The sequence below is a fragment of the Rhipicephalus microplus genome, chromosome 1 (assembly GCF_043290135.1).
Source record: "Rhipicephalus microplus isolate Deutch F79 chromosome 1, USDA_Rmic, whole genome shotgun sequence".
Lineage (NCBI taxonomy): Eukaryota > Metazoa > Arthropoda > Arachnida > Ixodida > Ixodidae > Rhipicephalus > Rhipicephalus microplus.
Genome location: NC_134700.1, coordinates 29,819,636 through 29,843,981, shown reverse-complemented (window position 1 = coordinate 29,843,981; position 24,346 = coordinate 29,819,636). Strand labels below are relative to the sequence as shown.

The following is a 24,346-nucleotide window of genomic DNA, read 5'->3' as shown; positions in this document are numbered from 1 at the left end:
ATAGCGATCACCGATCGCTTCCAGGCCTCCCCTTATACCTGCTCAGCCTCCACGAATTTCACTTATCACACCATCTTTTCGTAATACGGCTGTCATGCTAACAAACATTCACAGCTATTTACCAAAACAAAAACGTGCTAAAGAAGCCATCCTTGAGGATAACTGCTCCAATATTTCGATTTTCACCTAATCATGGCTTACCGCAAATATCCAGGAAGGCAACGAACTCACTAAGAATAGTGAAGTGTTTAGCGTCTATGGATTTAACAGAGTTAGCCGAAGAGGTGGCGGTGTCCTCATTTTAGTCAGCGATAGTCTCCCAATTAATACATTGGGCACGGCGGGCATGGCAGCGGCATGTCGCTAACCAAGCCATTCTTCTGGCTTGTGCAGGGGCTCTTCTGCGCAGGATTGGCTATGCAGTTCTGCTACTTTCCAAACTCGACCTCGCCGACGTTTCAACAACCAGCTTATGCGGCAACGCATTTGCTGCAAAATGATGCAACAACAAGCGACATCACCCTTCGTCCTTCCTCAGCTATCACTGTCCAAACCGTGACGTCAGCAGATACAACGCCTATTTATAAACTCCTCCTGAACTTCAACTTCATTCGGCACGGCGGGCATGGCAGCGGCATGTCGCTAACCAAGCCGTTCGTCTGCCTTGTGCAGGTTGGTCCTTGTTTTGGTTTCTTTAAGAACGATTCGCACTTTCTTATAGTCCTGCCGTGCCCCAACCAGTTCTCTGTGATTGCTTACGAATGCTTTTGTGCCATGCGGTTGTTATTGTGTGGTGACATTGAATGTAATCCCGGACCTGCTGTCGAAGAATTACTTCTTAATGTTTTAGAAGGTCAAAACGAATTGCGCAATGAAATCTGTGGCCTTAAGGGCATGTTTGTGGATATCAAGCAGCGGTTCGATGGTATTGAAAAACATATCTCTGAACTTAAGACCAAATCATTCAAACTACACGTTCTTGACAATTTTCTTTCAACATACCAAAAATCGGTTAGCTTTCAGACGCATAAACTTACGGACCTTGAGGATAGAAGTAGGCGCTCTAATTTAGTGGTTTTTTGTATCTCTGAAAGCACCAAAGAGACTGAATCGGAATTAAAGCAGAAAGTAATTGACGCGACATTTAAAGATAAGCTTGGTGTCACGTGCAAATCGGTAGGGCGTATTCATAGAATTGGAAAACCCGGTACGAAAAGACCCGTCATCTTGTTCTTCCAAGATTTCAACGAAAAATTTGATGTACTAAAGAATGCAAAAAAACTCAAGGGATCTAAAATATTCATTCAAAACGACTATTCCAAGCAAAGCTTAAAAAAAAGAAAACTGCTTTTGGACAGTGCAAAAGATGAAAAATCCGAAGGGAAAAACGTTTATCTAGTTCACGATAAACTGCATGTTGACAAAGAAGTTTTTGTTTGGAACGAAGCGGCGAACGAACGTAGAAAAATCACTCAAAAGAAACGGCATACGCATGCAGTGAACGCAGGTGTTCTGAGCAATGCTCATGAAGGTTTTGATAATGGAAGCGCATGACGCAGAAACAACCAACGTGTAGGACTACTAAATATAAACGCTCGTAGTATTACAAACAAAATTGAGCATCTTGAAGGTATACTTCTGGCATATGACCCTTACCTAGTTGTCCTTACCGAGACGTGGCTTCATACTTTCGTCAGTGATGATGATGTGGTACCGCCGGTTTTCAAAATTTTTCGGAAGGACAGGGCAACTAGGGGTGGTGGTGTGGTAGTTATTCTGAAAGACTGCATAAAAGCTACGTTGCTATCTGATGTGCCGGATCTCGAGTGCTTGTGTTTAAATGGGACACTTGTGTTTAAATGTGACATGGAACACCTTTGGGAGAAATTCAAGAACATCTGTACGTTTTGTTTAGATAAATTCATTCCCAATAAGCTGAAAAAACGCACTAAGTTTACTCTGTGGGTCACGAGACCTATACTGCATCTAAAAGGAAAGGCTGAACGTCCCAGGAAAAAGAGGGCAGCTTCCCAGTGCCTAGGTGAAGTCCGGTCTGCTTTACACGAAATGATTCAACGCGAGAAAAGCTTTTATATCAATACCACACTGGGTAATTTTATTAAAGATGACCCGCAGAAGTTTTGGGCCTACATTAGCGATCGCAAAAAGAAAGTAGAACAAATTTCTGTGAATGGTTCTCTGGTATCGGATGCAAAAGCCATTGCTGATCATTTTAACTCTTTTTTTCATAGTGTTTTCTGTCAGTCTTCTCAGCCTGTGGCTTTTGTACATTATTCCGCAGATACTCCACCAGGAAATTTAATTTCATATGAAGGAGTTTTAAACATGGTTCTTCGAATAAAAGTAAAATCCTCCGGTGGGCCAGAAGGAATACCGAACGAACTTTTTCGACGGTATGCCGAGCCCTTGTCCAAATACCTTGTTACAATTTTTGAAGCTTCAATCCGTACTGCAACGTTACCTAAAGAATTGAAAATGGCTCGTGTCAAGCCAATTCTCAAAAAGGGAGACCCTCTTCTTGTCTTCAATTATCGGCCAATTTCGATTATATCGTCTTGTAGCAAAATGTTAGAACACATTGTCACAACATTCATATCAAAACACCTAGATGAGCATAACTTTTTATCTCCATATCAGCATGGTTTTCGAAAGGGCTTGTCGACAACAACTCAGTTATGTACAGTCATTCATTCTCTTGCCTCTGTGATTGATAAGGGCGGCCAAGTAGACGTCATATTCCTAGATTTCTGCAAAGCCTTCGACTGCATCCCCCATGATAATACGAGTGAATTGTAACCTCAAAATAGTGTGAATTATTCCGTGTTTTCCCTTTGGCAAAACTGTACTTGCCGCCTGCTACCGTTCAACATATTTCGATTGTTCTTTTGTTGATGAGTTGCATTACGTTCTTTCACACCTACAGTCCCGCTATAGCAGTGCCAAGTTTGTGCTTTGTGGAGATTTTAATTATCCGGACAGAAATTGGGAGGAGCTGACAGCATCTTCTTCTCAGTCAAAACGATTTATTGAAATAATTCTTACATTTAATTTGATTCAGTGTGTTAAAACCCCAACGCGTGGTAACAATACTCTCGATCTTGTATTTGTCTCGGAACCAGAGTTGTGTCTGTCTCTATTGTGCACTAGTGGCCTTAGTGATCACAACTTGCTTTTTCTTAAGCTGGCTATTCGTATTCCTACCCGTAGGCCATTATTAAAATATATTCGCGACTAATACAAAGCACATTATGAAAAAAATTAAACTCGACTTGGAAGAAATTCTTCATCAATTCAGAGTAAGTGCTCTTGCTCGAACTGTAAACAACAACTGGTCTCTTTACAAGGGAAAAATACTGTCGCCTATAGATTCATATGTAACACTTACCTGTATTTGTGGTGATGCTGGTAAGCACTGACTTTCAAATGCCCTACGCCGGCTACTAAATAAGAAAAAGCGTCTTTCCCGTGCCGCCAGAAACTCAGACTGCCAATCCAAATGGGTGAAGTACTCTGAATGTCTTCACGCTTATACGAATCTTTCAAGGTGTTCTAAGATGAAATTATTCCATATCGGCTTGAAAAATATCCTTATAAATAACCAAAAAAATTCTAGAAGATCACGTTACCGAGCAATAACTCTTCACATAACATCATTTTGCACGACTAGCATGGCACAAACATTCCTTCTTAGTGTTGTGATGATGTCATGAATGACTTCTTTGCCTCTGTCTTTACTCGCGAGACGGCACATAACATACCCCACTTTCCCAACCTTAATTTAAATCAGGTGCTTTCTATTGTCATATCAACTGGAGGCATAGTTAAACTTATCAATGACTTCAAGCCATTCAGTGCTCCCGGGCCTGACGACATAATTACAAAGATTCTGAAAGGTACTAGGGACATCTCATGCCAGATATTACAAATTATTTTTGTCATTCAGTATGTACTTCTTCAATTCCAGATGATTGGAAATTGAGCAAGGTCGTGCCAGTCTTTAAAGCCGGCAATCATACAGATTCATCCATCTACCAACCAATCTCATTAACGTGTATCGCCTGTAAAATGCTAGAACATATCATTTATTCTCAAGTCACTTTTCACCTGGACAAAAATTCTTTCTTCTTTTCTAAGCAACATGGTTTCAGCTCTAGATTTTCTTGCGACATCCAGCTTCAGGAATTCACCACTGACCTTACCTTCAACTTAGATTTGCTATTCCAGACTGATATTATCTACTTCGATTTTCCTAAAGCCTTTGACCGGGTCCCCCATCAACTTATGGTGGCCTCAGATTCTTTAATACTGTCGTAGATTTCTTCTTTCCCTTCAGACCGCACTCAGTTTACTGTTATTGGCAACCACAGCTCCAATTTATCTCGAGCTTGTCCTCAAAGCTCTGTCCTCGGACCACTTTTATTTTTAGTTTTCATCAACGTCCTTCTTAGTGGTATTTCATCCACAATTCGCCTGTTTGCAGATGACTGCGTTCTTTACCATTGCATAACCTCGACCACTGACCAGAACTTTGCAGAGAGACCTAGATAGAATAGAATCTTAGTGAGCCTAATGGCTTATGAACCTCGATGTATCAAAATGCAAAACCATGCAAGTGTCGCAAAATCATTCCCCCCTACATTATTCATACACTTTATAATCTACTGCCCTTTCATGCACCAATTCGTAACATTATCTAGGTGTCCTTATCAATGACAAGCCCGACTGGTCCGAGCACATCCGAAAATTATTGGCAGATACATCGAAAACACTAGGTTTCAATAAATGCTCTCTTTCTTTATCTCCAAGTTTCCTTAGAAAACTTGCTTATGAGGTATATGTCAGACCTAAATTGAATATGCCAGTGCTCGGGCAGTGGCGGCGGCGGCGGATACACAAGAGCAGCATCTGAGAAATTTTGCTCACTTTTGCAGTGCCAACTGGTAATCGAAGCTCGAAACGGCGACGCGCCGTCGAAGTGCCGGCTACCCACCCTTCCGAGGTTTCTACCGTGGAATCCACTGACGCAAGGGTCCCGGACAAGGAAATACGACGACGCTGCAGAACAACGTTTTCAAGCGTCAACCCACCACGTGGCCTGCTGCTAACCCATCTAATCAGCTATAAACGCCTGCTGCACACCGGTGATCACACTCGGGCAGTGGTGGCGGCGGCGGATACACAAGAGCAGCATCTGAGAAATTTTGCTCACTTTTGCAGGTTAGTTTTGCTGCTCTACAAAATATTTTTCCGCCCTTGTACCCATTCCTATATTTTGCTGCTGCTCTACTGCCCGAGCGATTGTTTCTTGTGTAACGCGTTTACTGAGAGAGTGTGCTGAGCTAGTGTAACGCGTTTGCTGAGCAAGCAGGTGTTCCTTATGTATCGCGTTTACTAGCACTCTAAAGAAACTTCCTGTGCACTATCGCCTTGGAACTATTGTAAGTGTGCAGCCCGTGCTTACGCCATGAGCAACGAACCTGGCGAAACGCGTCTAGCATGTTTGGAGGAGATACTGACAGATGAAGAATGCATGAAATGTGCAGAATGTGGTCTGCGTTATCACCTCAGGAAATTCTCAGGCGTCGGCGAGCGTACGTACAAATCCAACGACGTTGAAGCGAGGGCGAGTATGAAGTGTCAGACATATGTCGCTTAACAGCGTCTCGAAGCGCTGCCACTGCTCGACAGCAGGATGGCAATGTGTTCATTGCTATGAGCAGGCGGCTGGCGGACATAAGCAGAGCGCTTGCTGCGCCTACAGTTAAGGTCGTTGAGATAACGAGTCTTAAAAATGCAGTGAGCACATTGAGACACCTGGGCAAAACATGTCTGACACTTATGATAAGCTCATAGAAGCTTGAAATAAACATGACAAGCAAATCGAAGCCCTACAAAAGACAGTTCATACGCTCGAAGTAGCTAATTACAAGCAAACAATTGCTGTGCTGCGCATGGAGCTGAACGCCCTAAATCGAAGTAGCAGAAAACAAAACATGGAAATACATGGCTTGCCTGACACTGAACGCGAAGATTTGATGGAAAATTGATTGAACTGGCAAGAAGGCTTGATTTGCCGGTGCTTACAAGGAATAATGTTAATGGGCTGCATCGCATTCCCTTAAGGTCCGACAAAACCCCGGTCGTGCTCATCAGATTTCGCAAACAGTCCACAAAAGCACTGTGGATTGCGAAGCGTAGCACTTTGACGAATGCATAAAGGATGTTAAGTTTTTCGGCAACTTAACAGCGCAAAACAAGAGGTTATTGTGGCTTACAAAGACAAAAGCTGCGGAAGCACACTACCGTTTTGTCTGGACGAAGGAAGAGAAGATACTTGCTTGAAAAGAACCAAGTACTTGCGCCATCAACATCAGCAATAAAAGCGACTTAGACAAAATTATCTAGAACAGACTGTGCGTTTTGTCAGAAAAGAAGTTTGGGAGAAATGACCCATTTTTCTATTGATTCATTCCTAGAAGTGTTAAAAACTTCTGGATATATTACAAACAATAGCCTGTCCTTTTATCACTTAAACGCGCAAAGTTTAAGAAACAAGGAAGAGGAAGTCGATGCTGAAATGAAAATGAAGCAGATCAACTAAACTTTAGATTTTCTTGCTTTTACTGAGACGTGGTTCCGCTCGGAATAAGACGTCATTCAATTCACTGGCTACAAACATGTAACTCAATTCAGGAAAGAAAAACGAGGTGGGGGTGTGACCATATACACGCGCCAAAACTCATCTTTTGACATCCTGACTGATTATACGGGCGTTTTTGAAGATTTCAAATGTGTTAGTCTGTTACACCAGAACATTTTTATCATTGCGCTGTACCGCCCACCTCAAGGTAACACAGAAGCCTTTCTTCAGTTTATTGAGACATGTTTAGATAATGCTAATTCAAATAAATGACGTGTTATTGCACTTGGTGATTTTAATATTGGTTTTATGGGTAGGTCTCCGATTCAAGCGACCTTAACTGAAATAATGCTACTGTATGGCTGTACAAATGCGATTTAGTCCCCAATACGTGTAAACAAATCAACAGCAACAATAATAGATCTTTGCTACACGAACTTTTCACGTGACGCGGTTTTTTGCGGAGTGTTTTTGTCTGGTCTAAGTGGCCACTTGCCGTTCTTTGTATTTGTCCCTTTAGGTAAAAAAACGAACTACCCCTATCCATTCTTGTAGAACGAATGATTCCAATAATATCACTGTTTTCTGTGAGTTGCTGAAAACAACTGATTGGACAGATGTCTACAATGCAAGCAATCCAAACGAAGCGAACGAAAATTTCATTTTAAAGGTTATTAACCATTACAATGTCGCTTTTCCTGTTATGGCAAATAGAAAACACAGAAAGGCCCGTAAAGATTGAATAAACAAGGCTCCTAATATGAGAATAAAAGAAAAAACTTGATTTTCACTAAATTTCTTAAAACGTGAAGTTCTGAGATATTAGCTGAATACAAAAAGTTTCTGTTATGTCCGGTGTTGTCGTCGGCCCATAGACGTGCGCGTAGGTCGCGGTAGTCCAAAAAGCTCAGACAGCTTCGAACGGTTAAAAACAAGTTTATTCCCATTTGGATGGAGACGGCGGCCGAACTGCCTGGGGAAACAAACGGTGGCTCGTTTGCGCCGAGCGGGGGAAGGGGAGGAGTCAACATCTGGAAGCAGTTTCAGCATCCGGTCCTTGGCGGGTTCGGAGGCTCGCTCGTGACACAGGGGTGCTTGGAACACAACATCTCCTCCCTCCTTAGATTGTCGTTTGGAAGCAATCTGGGGGCCACCGTGGGCGCGTGGACGCTCTGGACGCACTAGGAAGAGAAGCCTCCGCTCGCTGGGTGTCGTTTCTCTTGTGTTCAGGGCTGGCGGGCGGCGGCGCCGATTCATCTGGTGCGAGATGCCAGGCTAAGTGGAATGAAGCTTCCGTCAAGGTGGCTGCTTGAATGGGAGGTTCCCTTGGCAAATTACCTGAACGGCGTAGCTGATTAAGGTGGCGGCATGTGGCCTTTCCACTAATGTCGACGAGCCATGACCGCAAACCTATGCGTTTGAGTGCCCTCGCTTCAACCCAGCCGGGCTTTCTGTGGAACTAGCGGGCGTATATGCGCTGTCCACTTTCAATTCTCCTGCTATGCGGGAGCTTTTCTTCCTCCGACGGTGCTTTCGCTGAGGGCTCCGGGACAATTGCTTTCAGCTGGGTTCTCATTTCTCGTCCGAACATCAATTTCGCTGGCGTTTGATCAGTACTGATTTGAACAGTGTTGTGCTGTCTGAAGAGAAAGCGCGCGATGCGGCGTTGCATTGTCCCAGTCTGGTCTTTAGTAAGGGCGCGCTTTAGCTCAGCCACGTAGCGCTCGGCTTGTCCGTTCGTAGCCGGGTGGCAAGGAGCTGATGTAACAGACGAGACGCCGTTGTCGCTGTAAAACTTGAGAATCTCCGTGGACACAAACGAAGTGCCGTTGTCCGAGACCACCTTGCGCGGTAGGCCAAACGTTGCAAACAACGACCGCAGAGTGTCGATAACTGCTGCCGATGTCGTTGTAGCCATTCGTTTTACCTCCAGCCACTTGGTGTATGCGTCTACAACCACCAGGAACGAACACCCTTCGATAGGTTCAGCAAAATCGTTGTGCAGGGTGTGCCAAGGCGTGTCTGGTCTTTCCCATTCAGGAATAGCGGCTCTTGGCGGGCTTCTGTGGTTGAATCGGCAAGGCTGGCAATTGTGAACTGTTAATTCTCTATCATTGTCGATACCAGGCCACCACATATAACTTCTGGCGCACTTTTTCATGGCAACAATGCCTCGATGACCTGCGTGGACAAGCGACATGGCCTGTTCGCGAAGTGCCGCTGGAATTACAACTCTTGATCCCAAGGTGACGCAACCGCGATGAGTGCTCAACTCCACAGCTCGCTTGCGGTAAGCGTTGAAGTGTTCACCCTTTAGCTTCTGCACGTTGCCTTCTTGTATAGCTTCGTAGACTTCCTTTAAGACAGTGCACTCCTGCGTTGATGCTGCTACCGTGTCAGCTGTTAGCGGAGGGTTCGGCAGCGCCTCGAACATGAGTATATCACCCGGCGGGGGTGGTTCATCTATTGTGGTGTCTAGCGGCAGGCGGCTTAGTGCGTCGGCGTTCTGGGGTTTCTTCCCCGTGCGATGTACGAGTTCGTAATCGTACGCCGACATCTTGATGCACCATCGTGTCATTCGCGGCGACAATGTCTGTGGCATTGGCTTCTGGGGACCCATAATACCCAATAAGGGCCGGTGATCTGTTAGGAAAGTCACTTTCCTGCCGGTAATGTACCGCCGAAATTGATCGGCTGCGTAGACGATGGCAAGTCCCTCTTTATCTAGCTGGGAATAATTCCTCTCTGCCTGTGATAGGGTGCGCGAAGCAAAAGCGATCGGGGCTTCCCGTCCCTGGTCGTCAACTTGGGAGAGGACTGCTCCCACTCCGTATGGTGATGCGTGACAGGCTAGCAGTAGGCGTCTCCTTTCGTCGTAGTGTCGCAGAACAGTAGACTTGCGAAGTAGTTGCTTAAGGGCAACAAATGACTCTTGGCGGCGTGGCGACCAAGTCTATGGGACTTCTTTCTGCAGGAAATGATATAGATCGTTAGCCACTGTAGCTCGATGTTCTAAGAACCGGTCGTAGAACGTCAATAGCCCCCAAAACGACTGCAGTTCTTGCTTGTTAGTAGGCGCTCGGGCTTCGGTGATTGCACGCACTTTGTCTTCAGTGGGATGGATACCCTGCGCGTCAATTTGATGTCCAAGAAACTTCACTTCAGGCACCGCAAAAACACATTTTTCTTTACTGATGCGCAAATTAGCATTTGCTAGCCTTTCCAAAATGAGCTCCAAGCGTTCTGTGTGCTCTTCATAGGAGGCGCCACCGACAATAACATCGTCCAAGTAGACGTAAACACCTGGGATCCCGCTAAGTGTAGACTCCATATATTACTGGAAGATTGCTGGCGCTGCAGATATTCCGAATGGTAGCCTTTTAACTTTGTAAAGACCCTTAATAGTGTTTATTGTAAGCAGTTCAGACGTTGATTCGCTCACCTTCAGCTGCTGGTAGGCTTGTGTCAAGTCCAAGGTGCTGAAGATTGTTCTACCATGAAGCGTGCTAAAATCCTCTTCCGGTGTCGGCAGTGGGTAGGAAGATGCTTTTGTCGCCAGGTTGACAGTGCTCCGGTAGTCTCCGCAGAGGCGTAGGGTACCGTTCTTCTTTCGGACGGCAACGAGTGGTGTCGCCCATTCCGAATGTTGCGTCGGTTCGATGATCCCTTGTTCCTGCAGTCGGTCAAGCTCATTCCCGACTGACGTTCGTAGGGCCAAAGGCACCGACCTAGCTTTCAAAACTTTCGGCGTCGCATCCTCCCGCAGCTCCAGTGTGACTGGAGGTCCCTTGTTCCCTGGTATTTCTTCGGAGAAAACCGCTTTGTACTTATCTTGAAGCTGCTCCACTGACGGATAACTGCGTGTGTGGTGAACTCCGCCAATGACCACTCCAAGGGGGGCGAACCAATTTCGTCCCAAAAGGCTTGATCCAGAACCGTGGACGACTAGCAAGGGGGAGCTGAGGGGCCTGCTCATTGTAGTACACGTCTACGTTGGCACAGCCCAGCAGTGGAAGGGAATGTCCGGACCACGTTCTCAGCTGCGTGTCGTCTTGCTGAAGAGCTGGCGCGTTCTTACGCCAAGTAGCGCGAAAAGTGTCTTCGCTAATGAGCATAAATGCTGCTCCGGAATCCACCTCAAACCTGATAGGGCGCTGGTGTACCAAAATTTCAGTTGTAATCTTCGGTCTCGTTCCGAGGTTCACAACGGCGTTTAAGTCATATAGTGCTGATGACGTTAGTGTTGTTCTGCTTGTATCTTGCGTCTGGCCCTCCTGTGCGTCGACATTGTTGTTCCGTTGCACTGAAGTCTTCGGGCCGAGCTGTTTGCGCTTCGAGATGCATGCCCTTTCAATGTGTCCCAGTTTTTGGCAAAAATTGCAGGTCGCTGTCTTGTATAGACATACCTGGGCATCGTGCATGTCGTCGCGTCACCAACAGCGCTGTGTCTTTCTGCTTGATTTCGCCTTAGACGTGGAATGACCTTACTGCTGACTGGTGTGATGCACCGGCTCGACGTTCCGTCGAATATCCCTCTGCTGGTGACCGGCGCTCTCCGCTCGTTGGGCAATGTCGTAGGCTTTGGAGAAGGTGAGACCCGTCTCCGCGAACAGGCGTTGTTGTAGGCCTGCGTCACGCAGTCCGCACACAAAACGGTCACGCAGCATAACGCCCAAGGGGAGCATAGTGGTGTTAGCAGGTGTGGCAGTCGATCCTCCCTCCTGCGCAGTAGCTGCAGTTGTCGTGGTCAACGTCCCGGAATTGCAGTCAGCAGCGAGCTTTTTGAGAGCCGCTACGTATTCGGCCACTTTCTCGCCTTCCAGTTGGTCTCGCCGTGGAAGCGGGCTCGACAGTAGACCTCCGATAACCTTGGGTCATAGTGCTCTTGTAGCGCTGCTACGATGTCGTCGTAGTCAACGGCTGCTGGAGTGCGTGGCTGAATCAGGGCACAGACTGTGTCGTATGTCTGCTCCCCACACAGCGTTAGCAGGTTGGCCCTCTTCATTGCTGCATCAGTGATGTTGTTAGCCTCGAAGTAAAATTGCAGGCGTCCAAACCACGATGGCCATGACGAGCCGTTGAATTCGGGTAGCCAATTTGGGAGCCCGTGCGTAGCCATAGCTTGTAGCTTGTCAATATCGTTGCGTAGCGTTGGTCCAAATTGACTTCATCGTCGCCACTGTTATGTCCGGTGTTGTCGTCGGCCCATAGACGTACGCGTAGGTCGCGGTAGTCCAAAAAGCTCAGACAGCCTCGAACGGATAAAAACAAGTTTATTTCTATTTGGATGGAGGCGGCGGCCGAACTGCCGGGGGAAACGAACGGTGGCTCGTTTGCGCCGAGCGGGAAAGGGGAGGAGTCAACATCTGGAAGGATCCGGTCCTTCGCGGGTTCGGAGGCTCGCTCGTGACACAGGGGTGCTTAGAACACAACAGTTTCGTAATGTGCTAAATACAGATCTAAAAAAACCAAAGTCGTCCTTTTACAGAAAAAAGTTTTCAAACATAGGTAACAATCCTAAGCAGATCTGGGAAGGAATTGAAACTCTAATCGGCAGCCAAGCTAACACAACACCCGTTGAAATGCCGGTTACGGGTATTATCTATGACGGTGTTGAATGAGCCGAAAAATTCAATGAACACTTCCTGGAAGCTGGTAAATATACCGGCTCAATTCCCTTGCCTAATAATCCCTCTCTTACGTCATGCATTCAGATTTCCAACTATGACTCGATATTTCTGACGCTAACAGCACAAGCCGAAATCACAACCATTATTATTTCTCTAAAAAATACTTGTGCTCCTGGTGATGATGACATTTCACGAATTGCCAATTAAGAATTCTATTAGTTGCCTTATAGAACCACTGACCTATATATATTCAATCAGATGTTGGCTACTGGCGTGTTCCCAGATAGTATAAACATAGCACGTGTTACTGTTGTCTATATAGGTGGAAATAAAACAGAATTCAGTAATTACCGGCCAGTTTCAGTTCTGCCAATTATTTCTTAGGTTGCTGAAAAAATAATTTATACAGGTTTCTTTGGCTTCTTTTCCACAAACAATGTGATAAGTGATCATCAATACGGTTTTAAACCTGGGAAATCGACTGAAACCGCAATGCTTTATAAAAAAAAGGTCTTAATTCGAAACTTCGAAATGAAACTCTTCACCATCGGACTATTTCTCGACTTCAGTAAAGCGTTTGATTCGGTTAAACATGACATTCTCTTAGCAAAATTAGAAATTTATGGAATTCGAGGCATTGCAAGAATCCTTATGAAAAGCTACCTGACTGCACGTCAACAATACAGAAAGCTACATAACGAGACTCGCTCTAACTACGGAACAATAAAATATAGAGTACCTCAGGGATCAATACTAGGACCTCTTCTATTCACTGTGTACATAAATGATATTGTAAACATTCCTTCAACTTCGAACATTATCTTATATGCCGACGACACTAACATCTTCTTTTCTGGTCCCAACCTAAAAGAACTTGAGAAGAGAGCGAAAAGTTGGCTTGAAGAATTAGAGGGATGGTTGAGAATAAATCAGCTGAGATTAAACGTGAAAAAAACTAATTTCATTTTAATCCGTGCTAAAAAGAAAGCAATACACCACAACCCAAAACTGTATTTTGGTAATTCAGAAATAACATGTAACAGTAGCTTCAAGTTTTTGGGCGTACACTTCTGCAATGACTTGAGCTGGTCTGATCACGTGAGTCACGTAAAACTGAAAATGGCTCGATCCATTGGTGCTATAAGCCGTAATAACCATCTTCTTCCTCATTCGGTGGCAAAGGAGCTATACTTTTCTCTCGTTCATTCGCACCTCACATACTGCTACTTAGTTTGGGACACATGTAATAGGACCAATGCACAAAAATAATGACTATGCAACAAAAAGCATTGCATTCTAAATAAAATGTCAGACAGACATAGACATAACAATTTATTTTATGTTTTTCGTGTATTGTGTTTCACTGAATGCTACAAACTTAAAGTCATGGTTCTTATTTATAATTGCATAAAACAAGATTTTGCCTCATTCAGCAATATGTACCTTGCTCGTCACATTGAATATAACTTACGAATGACGTCACTTGTTTCAGCACGATCTAGAACAAAATATAGTACCCAAATACTTGACCATCAAATTGTAGATATATGTAACAGTTTTCCTTCTGTAGTAGAATTATCACAGATAAACAGATCTGTACATCAATTTAAAAAGAAATTAAGATTACTCTTCGATCCAGGATGAAGTGCTTGATGCACTGTGTTTTGCCACTTGCGATGTATACTTTTGATCATCAGGTTGTACTTCACTGCGTTTCATTTGTTAAGCTACGCACATGGTTAGCTCCGTTTGAATTCTGAATTATGATGGATACTATTGCACCTCTTCATTCAATAAATCTATTCACAACTTTATTTTGATGGACATATCAACATGAAATGGTTTTCGTAGGTTTTCGTTTTTCTATAGCGAAATTGCTTGAAATTCCATGACTTCTCTACAGTGATGCAATGAATTGTGCTGTACTGAATGTTTTTCGCTTTACTCACCGCTGTCCTTGTTTTTTTGTTTTTTGGTTTGTTGTTCACGAAACTGTTTACACGAGTATATGTCTCACTCCTTGTTTTTTTGTTTTTTTTGTTCACGAGCCGGGATGTAGGCCTAGTCAGGAAACAGTTTCGTCTGTTCCCTTTTGCCTCATCTCGGTGGCATTTAACTGTTGTGTACATATGCCAGAATAAAATAATATTACTATTATTATTATTATTATTATTAATATTATTATTATTAGAGTCATATGGAGCCGACATCAAAATCACTTGATTGAATTATTAGAAAGCATTCAGAATAGGCATGCCTGTTTCATGAGTTCTGAATATAGTAGTTGCGTCAGCGTAAGTACCATCAAATCATCCCTCAGTCTCGACTCCTTGGCCCAACGAAGAAAAACGCTGTGACTAGCACCGCTTCATAACCTGTATCATAATTATCCAGACACTCGAACATCAATTTTGATACGACCTTTGCGAACATCACGTCGAGTTTTTAATTCCATGAGTGTGCAGCGTATAACCTCTCTACAAAAGCATTTATTAAGTCTTTCTTACCCTTGGCCATAGAAGAGTGAAACTCACTTCCCGAATCAATCGTCAATCAGTGTAACAGTTCAAAATTTAGCCAATTGGTATTAGCTCACTTGTCAAAATAAAGCAGATGACTTCTTCACCAACTCAAGCATGAAACTGGAACCTCTCTACAAGCTGCAAATTTTTCCTAGTGTACTACTAGTTCGCCCTGTGCATCTCATTTTCATTCTTTTCTTTGGTAATGTGCATGCAAAGTAATACCGATTTCGTAATCTGAGGCTCCGTAAGAATATATAACGACTTTTCTTTCAAATTCAGTTCACCGATCATATTGTAAAAACTTTGTTGTTTATAATTTTTTTTGTGCTTGTGAAACCACAACGCAGACACTGGTTGAACACACGCAGGAACACTTAACATGTGTCTTTTTGTTTCTTTCAACTTCCGGTTTTGTAGCAGTGTACAGAGCTAACCTGCCTCTTTTTCTTTGTAAATGTGACCTTGTATGTATATTTCGCTACTTGCCCTTCCCCCTCTTATGTAATGCCCCATCGGGGGCCCTTAAAGGATAATAAATGATGATGATGATGACAACTCTCGAGCACAAAAAAGTCACATTACACTAATCCACAAAAAAACTAGGAACAAATTTTAGGGCTTGCACTCCACATGAGGGAAGAGAGAAAAGAAAGAAAATTGGAATACATAACATTGATACAGAACATAGTTATTCCTCTATTCAATTTAGTCTTCTGAAACTGATAATTTTTATTGTTTTTTGAAAGGCTTTGTTCTTAATTTTGGATTCGATCAGTATTGGGGCACAAAAGTGTCCCATCACTAATTGAAAACAACGCTTCTCTTTCGTTCAATAGGTATAAATCACAAAGACAAAGTAACAATGAAGAAATCCCAAACCTTGCCCAATTAGGCAGCATTCACATGATACCCCCACCACTCTGACGCCTTCACTCAAGTCCCCCTGCCCCCCACCCCCACTCCTCCCAGGAGAGGTGCAGGTTTTTTTGTCAAGAAGGTTGTAGCCTCGAGGGACAAGCAGAGCCAGAGTGGCCGCGAACGAAGAACAGTAAGACGGTTTATTGCTACATGAATACGGAGTACAAAAAAACACCGAACGCCCGGTTCCCACCGCCTATATAGCCGTGAAGCACCGGCGCTATCAGCGTGACGTCACGCAGGCTTCGCATGACACTACACTCCTTCCCACAATGTTTATGGCCTATACCAATCGGGAGGTTTTCTTGTACGAGCACTGCGTCGAAGAGTCTGAGCACCTAGAGGAGACGCAGGTATTCGCAGAGAGGACGTTGCCGGGGCAGAGCCTCGATGTTTACTTGCATTTGGTTGTTCCGAGGGAGCTGAGTCTCCGGGTTGCTCCGGCGGTGCAGTAGCAGACCTTGGAGACGCACGAACCGGAAAGGGACGGGGGCTCGTAGGAGGAGATTCGGACCCAGGGTCTGGAATTGAGCTGGGCACGAAACAGGGATGCTCCCTGGGGCTTTCTTCGCCACACTCAAAGTAGCGCGGACGTAAATTGTCTACATGCATGAACCTGTTTTTGGATCCTACGCGCACAAGGTATATAACGGCACTGCACCTTCTTTCGCTTGACACCTATCAGCTACTTGGGATCAGCTGGACGAAGGCCTTGAACCAGAACGCTCTCACCCTTTTTGTAAGCTCTTTCCGACTCTCCTCTTTCGTCAACTTGGGCCTTTACTTTGGAGAACCGTTCTTCCATCCGTCTCTCCAGGTCAAGCTGTAGCATAGTCAGGCGAGTGCGGGGCGACCACAACAAGAACAGTTCTGCTGGTGTCTGCCCTGTGGTGGTGGTCGGTGTGTTTCGGTACCTGAACAGAAAAAGATCTATGCGGTGCTCAAGGGTCTTACTCTGGCCCGATGACCTTTCGTCGAGAAGCCGTCGCGTAAGATCCTGTTTAACCGTCTAGACGCATCTCTCGGCACTTCCATTGAACGCAGGGTGGTATGGAGGTTTTCTGGTGTGCCGCACTCCGTTCCTAAGCACGAACTCTGTGAAACTCTTCGCCGTGAACTGAGGCCCGTTGTGCGTAACAACCTTCTCTGGAAGGCCATACGATGCAAACAGCCCACGCAGCCTCTCGACGGTCTTTCGGTTTTTGTTGAATTCATCACAAACACCTCCACCCTCTGGGAGTGTGCATCCACCAGCACGAGGAGCCACTTGTTGCCTGCGAATGCCAAATCCAGGTGGATTCGCTGCCATCTGCGGCTCGGCGAACCCCAAGTTTGTATTGGGGCCTTAGGTGAAGCGTTCTGCGTCAATTGACAAGTACAGCAACCTTTAACAACATTTTCAATATTATGGGTTAACTGAGGCCACATGACATAGCTGCGTGCGAGCATTTCATACGCGTAACTCCGGGGTGACCTTCATGAAAAAGTGCCAATACTTGTTAACGCAAACATTGTGGAACAATTACCCGATTTCCCCACGTAACGCACTACTGATCTACCGATAATTCATACCGGCGAACAAAGAACGGTTCGAAGTCACTATAAGAGACATGCGCAGGTCAGCCATCTGTCGTTTACCACAACACTTTCGAAAGCACTCTATCAGTACTAGTTTTCTTGCTGATTAATTCAGCAGACAGTGAAAGTTCATTGACAACAGAGAAAGTTTTACGTAATCTGAGACACCTCGCTCATTTGCCAACGGCGATCGCGAAAGCGTGTCAGCGTTTCCCATGTTGCTGCCTTTCCGGTACACCCATCTGTAATTGTACGCCGCCAGTAGCAAAGCCCATCGTTGCGTGCGTGCTGCAGACATTACTGTAACTGGTCTGCCGTGCCCAATAAGGCTGACCGTGAACTGCCTCATGGGACCACTTGAAGACTTTTTCTTAGTTCAACACGTCATACAGTGGTCTGAGTCTCGTGGCCTCGTAGTGAACGAACTTAGCCTAATAGTTTATCAACCCTAAGTAAGCTCTTGACTGTGCCTCATTCACAGGTGCAGGGGCCTCCATTATTGTTTTTACTTTTTCCTGTGACGGGCGTATGCCCTTTTTGTCCAGAACGTACCCCAAATACAGGTCGGAAGTTTGAAAGAACTTACATTTTTCTTTTTTCAGTCGAATGCCTCTTTCTGGTGGTCCGAATAAATGAAAAAAAAACTACGCCCAAATAGGTATTTGTTAACTTCTTCAGCCCAAAGACCACGGCGAGAGCCTGTTTTTTAATGTGAGCATAACCTTTCTCTGCTTTGCTCAGTGCCCTTTACGCATTAGCAATAAGTTTTTTCACCTTATCGATCTTATGAAACAGAATGGCGCCCACGCCATACATGGGTGCGTCACACACCAGCCCTATCTCTTTCGTTGGGTCGTAGTATGTCAAAACGTTTCTTCTGTCAACCGTGTTTTACTTTGCTGGAACACTTGCTCTGCCTCATGGGACCACTTGAAGACTTTTTCTTAGTTCAACACGTCATACAGTGGTCTGAGTCTCGTGGCCTCGTGGTGAACGAACTTAGCCTAATAGTTTATCAACCCTAAGTAAGCTCTTGACTGTGCCTCATTCACAGGTGCAGGGGCCTCCATTATTGTTTTTACTTTTTCCTGTGACGGGCGTATGCCCTTTTTGTCCAGAACGTACCCCAAATACAGGTCGGAAGTTTGAAAGAACTTACATTTTTCTTTTTTCAGTCGAATGCCTCTTTCTGGTGGTCCGAATAAATGAAAAAAAAAACTACGCCCAAATAGGTATTTGTTAACTTCTTCAGCCCAAAGACCACGGCGAGAGCCTGTTTTTTAATGTGAGCATAACCTTTCTCTGCTTTGCTCAGTGCCCTTTACGCATTAGCAATAAGTTTTTTCACCTTATCGATCTTATGAAACAGAATGGCGCCCACGCCATACATGGGTGCGTCACACACCAGCCCTATCTCTTTCGTTGGGTCGTAGTATGTCAAAACGTTTCTTCTGTCAACCGTGTTTTACTTTGCTGGAACACTTGCTCTGCCTCATGGGACCACTTGAAGACTTTTTCTTAGTTCAACACGTCATACAGTGGTCTGAGTCTCGTGGCCTCGTGGTGAACGAACTTAGCCTAATAGTTTATCAACCCTAAGTAAGCTCTTGACTGTGCCTCATTCACAGGTGCAGGGGCCTCCATTATTGTTTTTACTTTTTCCTGTGACGGGCGTATGCCCTTTTTGTCCAGAACGTACCCCAAATACAGGTCGGAAGTTTGAAAGAACTTACATTTTTCTTTTTTCAGTCGAATGCCTCTTTCTAGAAACTAGGACAGAATAATTTCCACTTTATGGAAACATAGTTCAAAGGTAGCTCCTGCTATCAGCACGTCGTCTAGATAGCACGCTACCCGAACAAGTCCTTTCAACTGTTCATCCAAAACTGCCTGGAAAATCGATGGTGCACTCATTTTGCCATAGGGTAACCGCGTATACTTGAATAACCCCAAATGCGTGTTGATCACGACTAGTGACTGCGCTTGGGGATGCAATTCCAGCTGCTGGTATGCATTGGACCAATCCAACACCGTGAAATATTTGCAGCCGGTCAGCTTTACAAACAGATCCTTAATCACGGGAAGGGGGTGATGATCAGTTCTTAGGCATGGGTTTAGTGTCACCTTGAAATCTACACATACCCTGACCTGGTTCTTTGGTTTCTGCACCGCTACTAGTGGCGTCACCCATGCACTCTGCTGAACAGGTAATAGCATTTCGGTTTTCACGAGGTTCTGCAGTTTCGAAGACACTGCTTCTTTAACTGAAAATAGTACCGACCGCGCTTTACAAAAAACGGGTGTGCTATTATTATCTTTAAGCACTACCTAACGACCCTGTTCTTAATTATACCCAAGGCAGACTAAAAAATCTTAGCATATTTTTCAAGCAGCAACGCCACTTTGTCCAAGCAAACCCCATGCACACTATCCCAGTCTAGCTTCAGTGCTGACAGGCAGTCTCACCCCAACAGCATAGTGTTAGTACTCTCGTTTGTTTTTACGACAATTAGCGGAAGTTGCTTGTGCTGAGCATTGTGCTCTACGGAAACGTTTAGCTTCCTTTTTACCGTCAGCTGAGTTCCACCGTAGGTTTTTAGCTTAAGACTGCATAGCTCTAAGAGTAAGCTGGGCCAGTATTTCTCGCACAGTGACTCTGGTACAATTGACAGAGACGCCCCTGTTTCAATCTGCATGCGCACATTTTTCTGATCTAGCTTCAGGCAAATTTGGTAGAGTCTGGTGCGCCCCTCACAGGAATAGATATTTAACAGCACATGTTCACCTGCGTCACTTTTCTCGTCTATCACGTTGTCAGCGTCTCTACCTTTGTCCCTACACATCTTCGCTAAGTGTCCAACCCGTTTACACACCCCACAACGGTACTTTTGAAATTTGCTGATAGATGCTTCATGCTCTGTGCCGCATCGAAAACAGTGCAGTGGTTCCGCCCCCCTGGTGCCAGCAGGCATCCCCGAAATTTCTTGTCTCCAGTGTGGTGGGCGGTTGCCGCTATCTAATTTGCGGTTAAAGGTGCTGATCATTCCTTGCGCCGACTTCAGCTGAAAATCCTGGCTTTCTTTCGGGCCAACTCGATACTCCTAGTGATATAGCAGAACTCTTTAAAAGCAAATTTGCATGTCTTTAGCAACTCTGCTTGTGTTTCTTTGTCACAAAGTCCTGCCACAAACTGGTCGCGCCGCGCGTCTTCCAGAAACGTTCCGAAATCACAGGATGTCGCCAAATGCTTCAGCTCTACAGCGAAGGCTGTCACCGCTTGCTGATCTTGTTGAAAACAACGATTCAATTTGAAACGCTCGGCAATCACCGAGGTTTTTGGAACGTATTGCTCTTTCAGTGTCTGTACTAACTGTGCGTACGTCTTGTTTTCTGGCTTTTCTGGCTCCAGCAACGTTTTCAGAGTTTTGTAGGCCTTCTTTCCTATGGCCGTTATGAACACTGACACCTTCAGGTCGTCGCTCACCTGGGAGGCTTTCAGGAAGGCGTCGAACTGCTCCACATAGGACTGAAAATCTTCGTCATGGTCCTCGATGAACTGATCGAACCTTCCCAACGTCGCCATCTTGCCTGTATCTTTGCAGCGCTTCGGAACCGCCGCTAATGGTGTCTTGTATCCCAGTGGAATTTGGATCCCATCCTCGTCGCCAGTCTGTTGTAGCCTCGAAGGACGAGCAGAACCACAGTGGCCGTGAACGAAGAACAGCAAGACGGTTTATTACTACATAAATACGGAGTACAAAATAACACCGAGCGCCCGGTTTACAGTGCTTATATAGCCATGAAGCACCGGCGCTATCAGCGTGATGTCACAGAGGCTTCGCATGGCACAAACCGCACGAGTTTTACAAGTCTCTTTGGTGGTCTGTAGATTCGACATGTCCAGAGAGGGCAGTAGAGGCTACTCTCCCTTTCGTAGCGTCATATTTCTGTTTAACTCTTTTCTTGAAGTCGCATGCTTTACCATTGTACTGGTTGTCAAATTGTAGAAGCATAAACAAGACCAAGGAAATTGGTGCTTAAGCGTCCTTTAGCTTCCGTGTTGGTACATCCACTATTTTAATGTATGTTGCTTCTACATATCACATGGCATATCTGACATGTGAACAACTTTACCCACGTTTGTAAATTTATGCATGTTTGTCTACGCTATGATGTGGGATTGGCTTGAAGGCCGTCTGGTTTGTCTTGGCTAGAACTGCCATCAGCAAAAGCATGCTGGGCAACTCATGTCTTTTAATAATAATAATAATAATAATAATAATAATAATAATAATAATAATAATAATAATAATAATAATAATAATAATAATAATAATAAGAGTGATACAACAGCAAACGTTCTCTGTTTCACACTTATTGCTGGTACCTCTTGTTTCGAGGGTAGCACTTGGGTAACCTCAGCTCAAAAATTTTATTTCAGTTTCGTGCGATTGTGTGAATAAATCTTAAATTACTTTTCACCGACACGTCCACAGCAAAGTACGTAAATCACGGTAAGGTGTCGACATTCATTAATAATCTGTGGAATCAAGAAAGCTGTTGCACCTTGACAGATTCTTTTTTTGCCACCACATATTCAAACGTCGTCACTTTAAACGCTGTTTCCAGCTTTCATTGCAGCGGTCCGAGGACTTCCTTTGCTCTTCAAATATCGGACCCCAGAGACATAAAATACAGACATACATGTGCTTATCAGAAAAAGAAAAAAAAACAAAGAAAATTTTGCAGTACGGCTCCGCTTTGCAGCTTTGTCGTTACTCTTTGTCAAAGCAAGGTACACAGAATACGTGAGTAGTAGCGTTTTTTTTTGTGGAAAAGTATATACCGGAGGTGTGCAATTTATGTGGGGATCAAAATCACTAGTGAATTCACCAATCCAGGTTGAATCAGATTCAATGGAATCCTTGGTTTAAACAGTAAGGTCAGTAAGCACAGGCCGATGTAATCTAATCCACATCCAAAGAAGCCGTAGCTGTAACCGTTATAGTGAAACTAGAATATATTCCAGTGGCACAACCGGTCAGGCTCCAGCATCCCACTTTTACACAGATGCTGCAACATGGTGCGACTTCTGCGTTTTCAAGCAGCTTTGGCTGCGTTGTAAGACAGTCGTTGACCCCACGAACTTTTAGCTGCGGTTAATTTCAACTCATGTGTTCAAGCCTTCTCGTTCTTCCAAAGAATTAACAACCAACTAGCTTAGTCTCTGACTCGGAGTTTGCATTTTGGCCACATGTGCAATTTTTTTTGTTTAGTGCACATGTTCAGAACATTCAGAGCACTTGTGGAACAATTATTTACATATTTTAACGGCGCGCCTCACTTTTCTTACCACTCGAGGCCCAGGGTCTCGAGGAAGCAGACGTAACGGTAATTGAATTTGCTTTGATTCATAATAGAAAACCTGGAAAAGTCAGAGGATTATGAAAAAGCGAATTGGTAAACACTCAGCTTAAGCTTCTGTCAATACAAGAATGTGTAAATATAATGGCCATTACATAAATTGTATTCGTATATTAGAACTTTGCAGGTGTACGTTTTTCTGGCTATTGGTTAAGCCAAGATGCATGGGATACTTTGTTCCGGGCTACGTCTGATTCGAAGCTTTGCCCTCTGGCATCCACAATGTTTTTGACGCCAGATGAACCGAATAATTGGTGTTTCACTAGAACTTCGTCAAACAAGCTCAAGCCCCAAGGGCAGAGTGGGACAAAAATAGACCCGGAAACTGTCGTCTCTAAAAAGTGTGCAAAGCCTAATAAAATGTATTGTTCCAATGAAAATGCATTATTCAAATATTGCAATATTGTTCTTCATTTTATAGCCCCCGCCGCTCATTATGAAAAAATAGGGGCGGAGTCTGTTGCCCATACCCAACCTGCTGAAACACGTGGGCATGGGTGGGAGTGCTGTATTGACAGTTTCATCCCACTTTGGGCTAATACACATACTTCTATGAACTTATAGCTTTTTTATTTTCAAAGTTTGCTCAACAGCTTTTAGAACTTTGTCATGTTCAAATTGTATGCATAATAATAGGTACTATCTGTGTCAAACTTGAACAGCAACAAGAATTCGTGATTATATAGTGTGCGCCGTCCAGTTATCACCATTGACAGGAGCGTTGTGTTCGGAAGCTCTTCGCATACATGCGGGCCTATCTATGGTGATATGTGGACGGCGCGCACTATACCATCGCTAAGCCTTGCTGCTTTTCAGGTTTCATTTGACGCTGATAGTACACACTGTTGAGGCACCTAAGGATAACTTCATTACCGTCCATTTCAGCACTACTTTGGCTCCTTATCTCATCGAATGCACAGCTAGAGCACAGCCGGGGATTGCGGCACACTTGATGGGTTTAGCAGTCCTTCCCTGTGTGTGGCCTCTGAAATCTGCTCGAACGTATGCCATGCTGACGGCGCAATTCCAAAGCAAACTGGACTGCATAGACCCATAGAAGTGCAAGGTGAAAACCTCTGCGAGCAATGACAATGATACCAGACAATACCTAAATCTCTAGTACTGAAATTACCAAGGTGTAGATTGATAAGTAAAATAGTGTGAGATGGGGTGGTGATACGGTTGCAGCTGTAGCTGTGCCAAATCCTGGTGTTGATTTGATAGAATGTTATGTTCATCGTGCCAGTGATGTTACAGTTCAGTGTCAAGTGCGCTGCTTGTACTAGTAATTGGCGAATGGTACTAGTAACGTACCACTCACCAGTTACCCTTCATAATTTGTTACTATTTAGTTGTATCTAAATGTCTTGGCTAGATAAATTGTGTTTAACCTTGTACACAATATGAGAACTTGCAGTGATATTAGTGCCTTTGGTTGCTTTCTACTTGTGATTGTATTTTTGTGCAGGTCGTTTTCTTATCTACATGCAGTCTGCAGTGAACGAGGCAAAAGAAGGAATCAAGGATGTTGAGTGGAACCTTGTCCAAAAACTGGCAAATTGCCAGCGAAAGTAACTTCTCTGAACAAATAAACACCTTCAATACTGCCA

At 44.5% G+C, this 24,346-nt stretch overlaps 1 protein-coding gene, 1 long non-coding RNA gene and 1 pseudogene across 11 annotated transcripts in view; 1 reads left to right on the top strand and 2 right to left on the bottom strand.

The window, feature by feature from the left end:
* LOC119178037 (chitinase-like protein 4) overlaps positions 1 to 24,346 on the bottom strand; it is an 820,670-nt gene that overhangs the window by 150,081 nt on the left and 646,243 nt on the right. The gene's annotated exons all lie outside the window — the stretch shown is intronic.
* LOC142767687 (uncharacterized) lies at positions 595 to 24,346 on the top strand. The gene is made up of 3 exons (XR_012885111.1): positions 595 to 672; positions 4,953 to 5,238; positions 24,205 to 24,346. It is a non-coding gene; the product is annotated as an uncharacterized LOC142767687 (long non-coding RNA).
* LOC142770523 (uncharacterized) lies at positions 16,744 to 20,895 on the bottom strand (annotated as a pseudogene).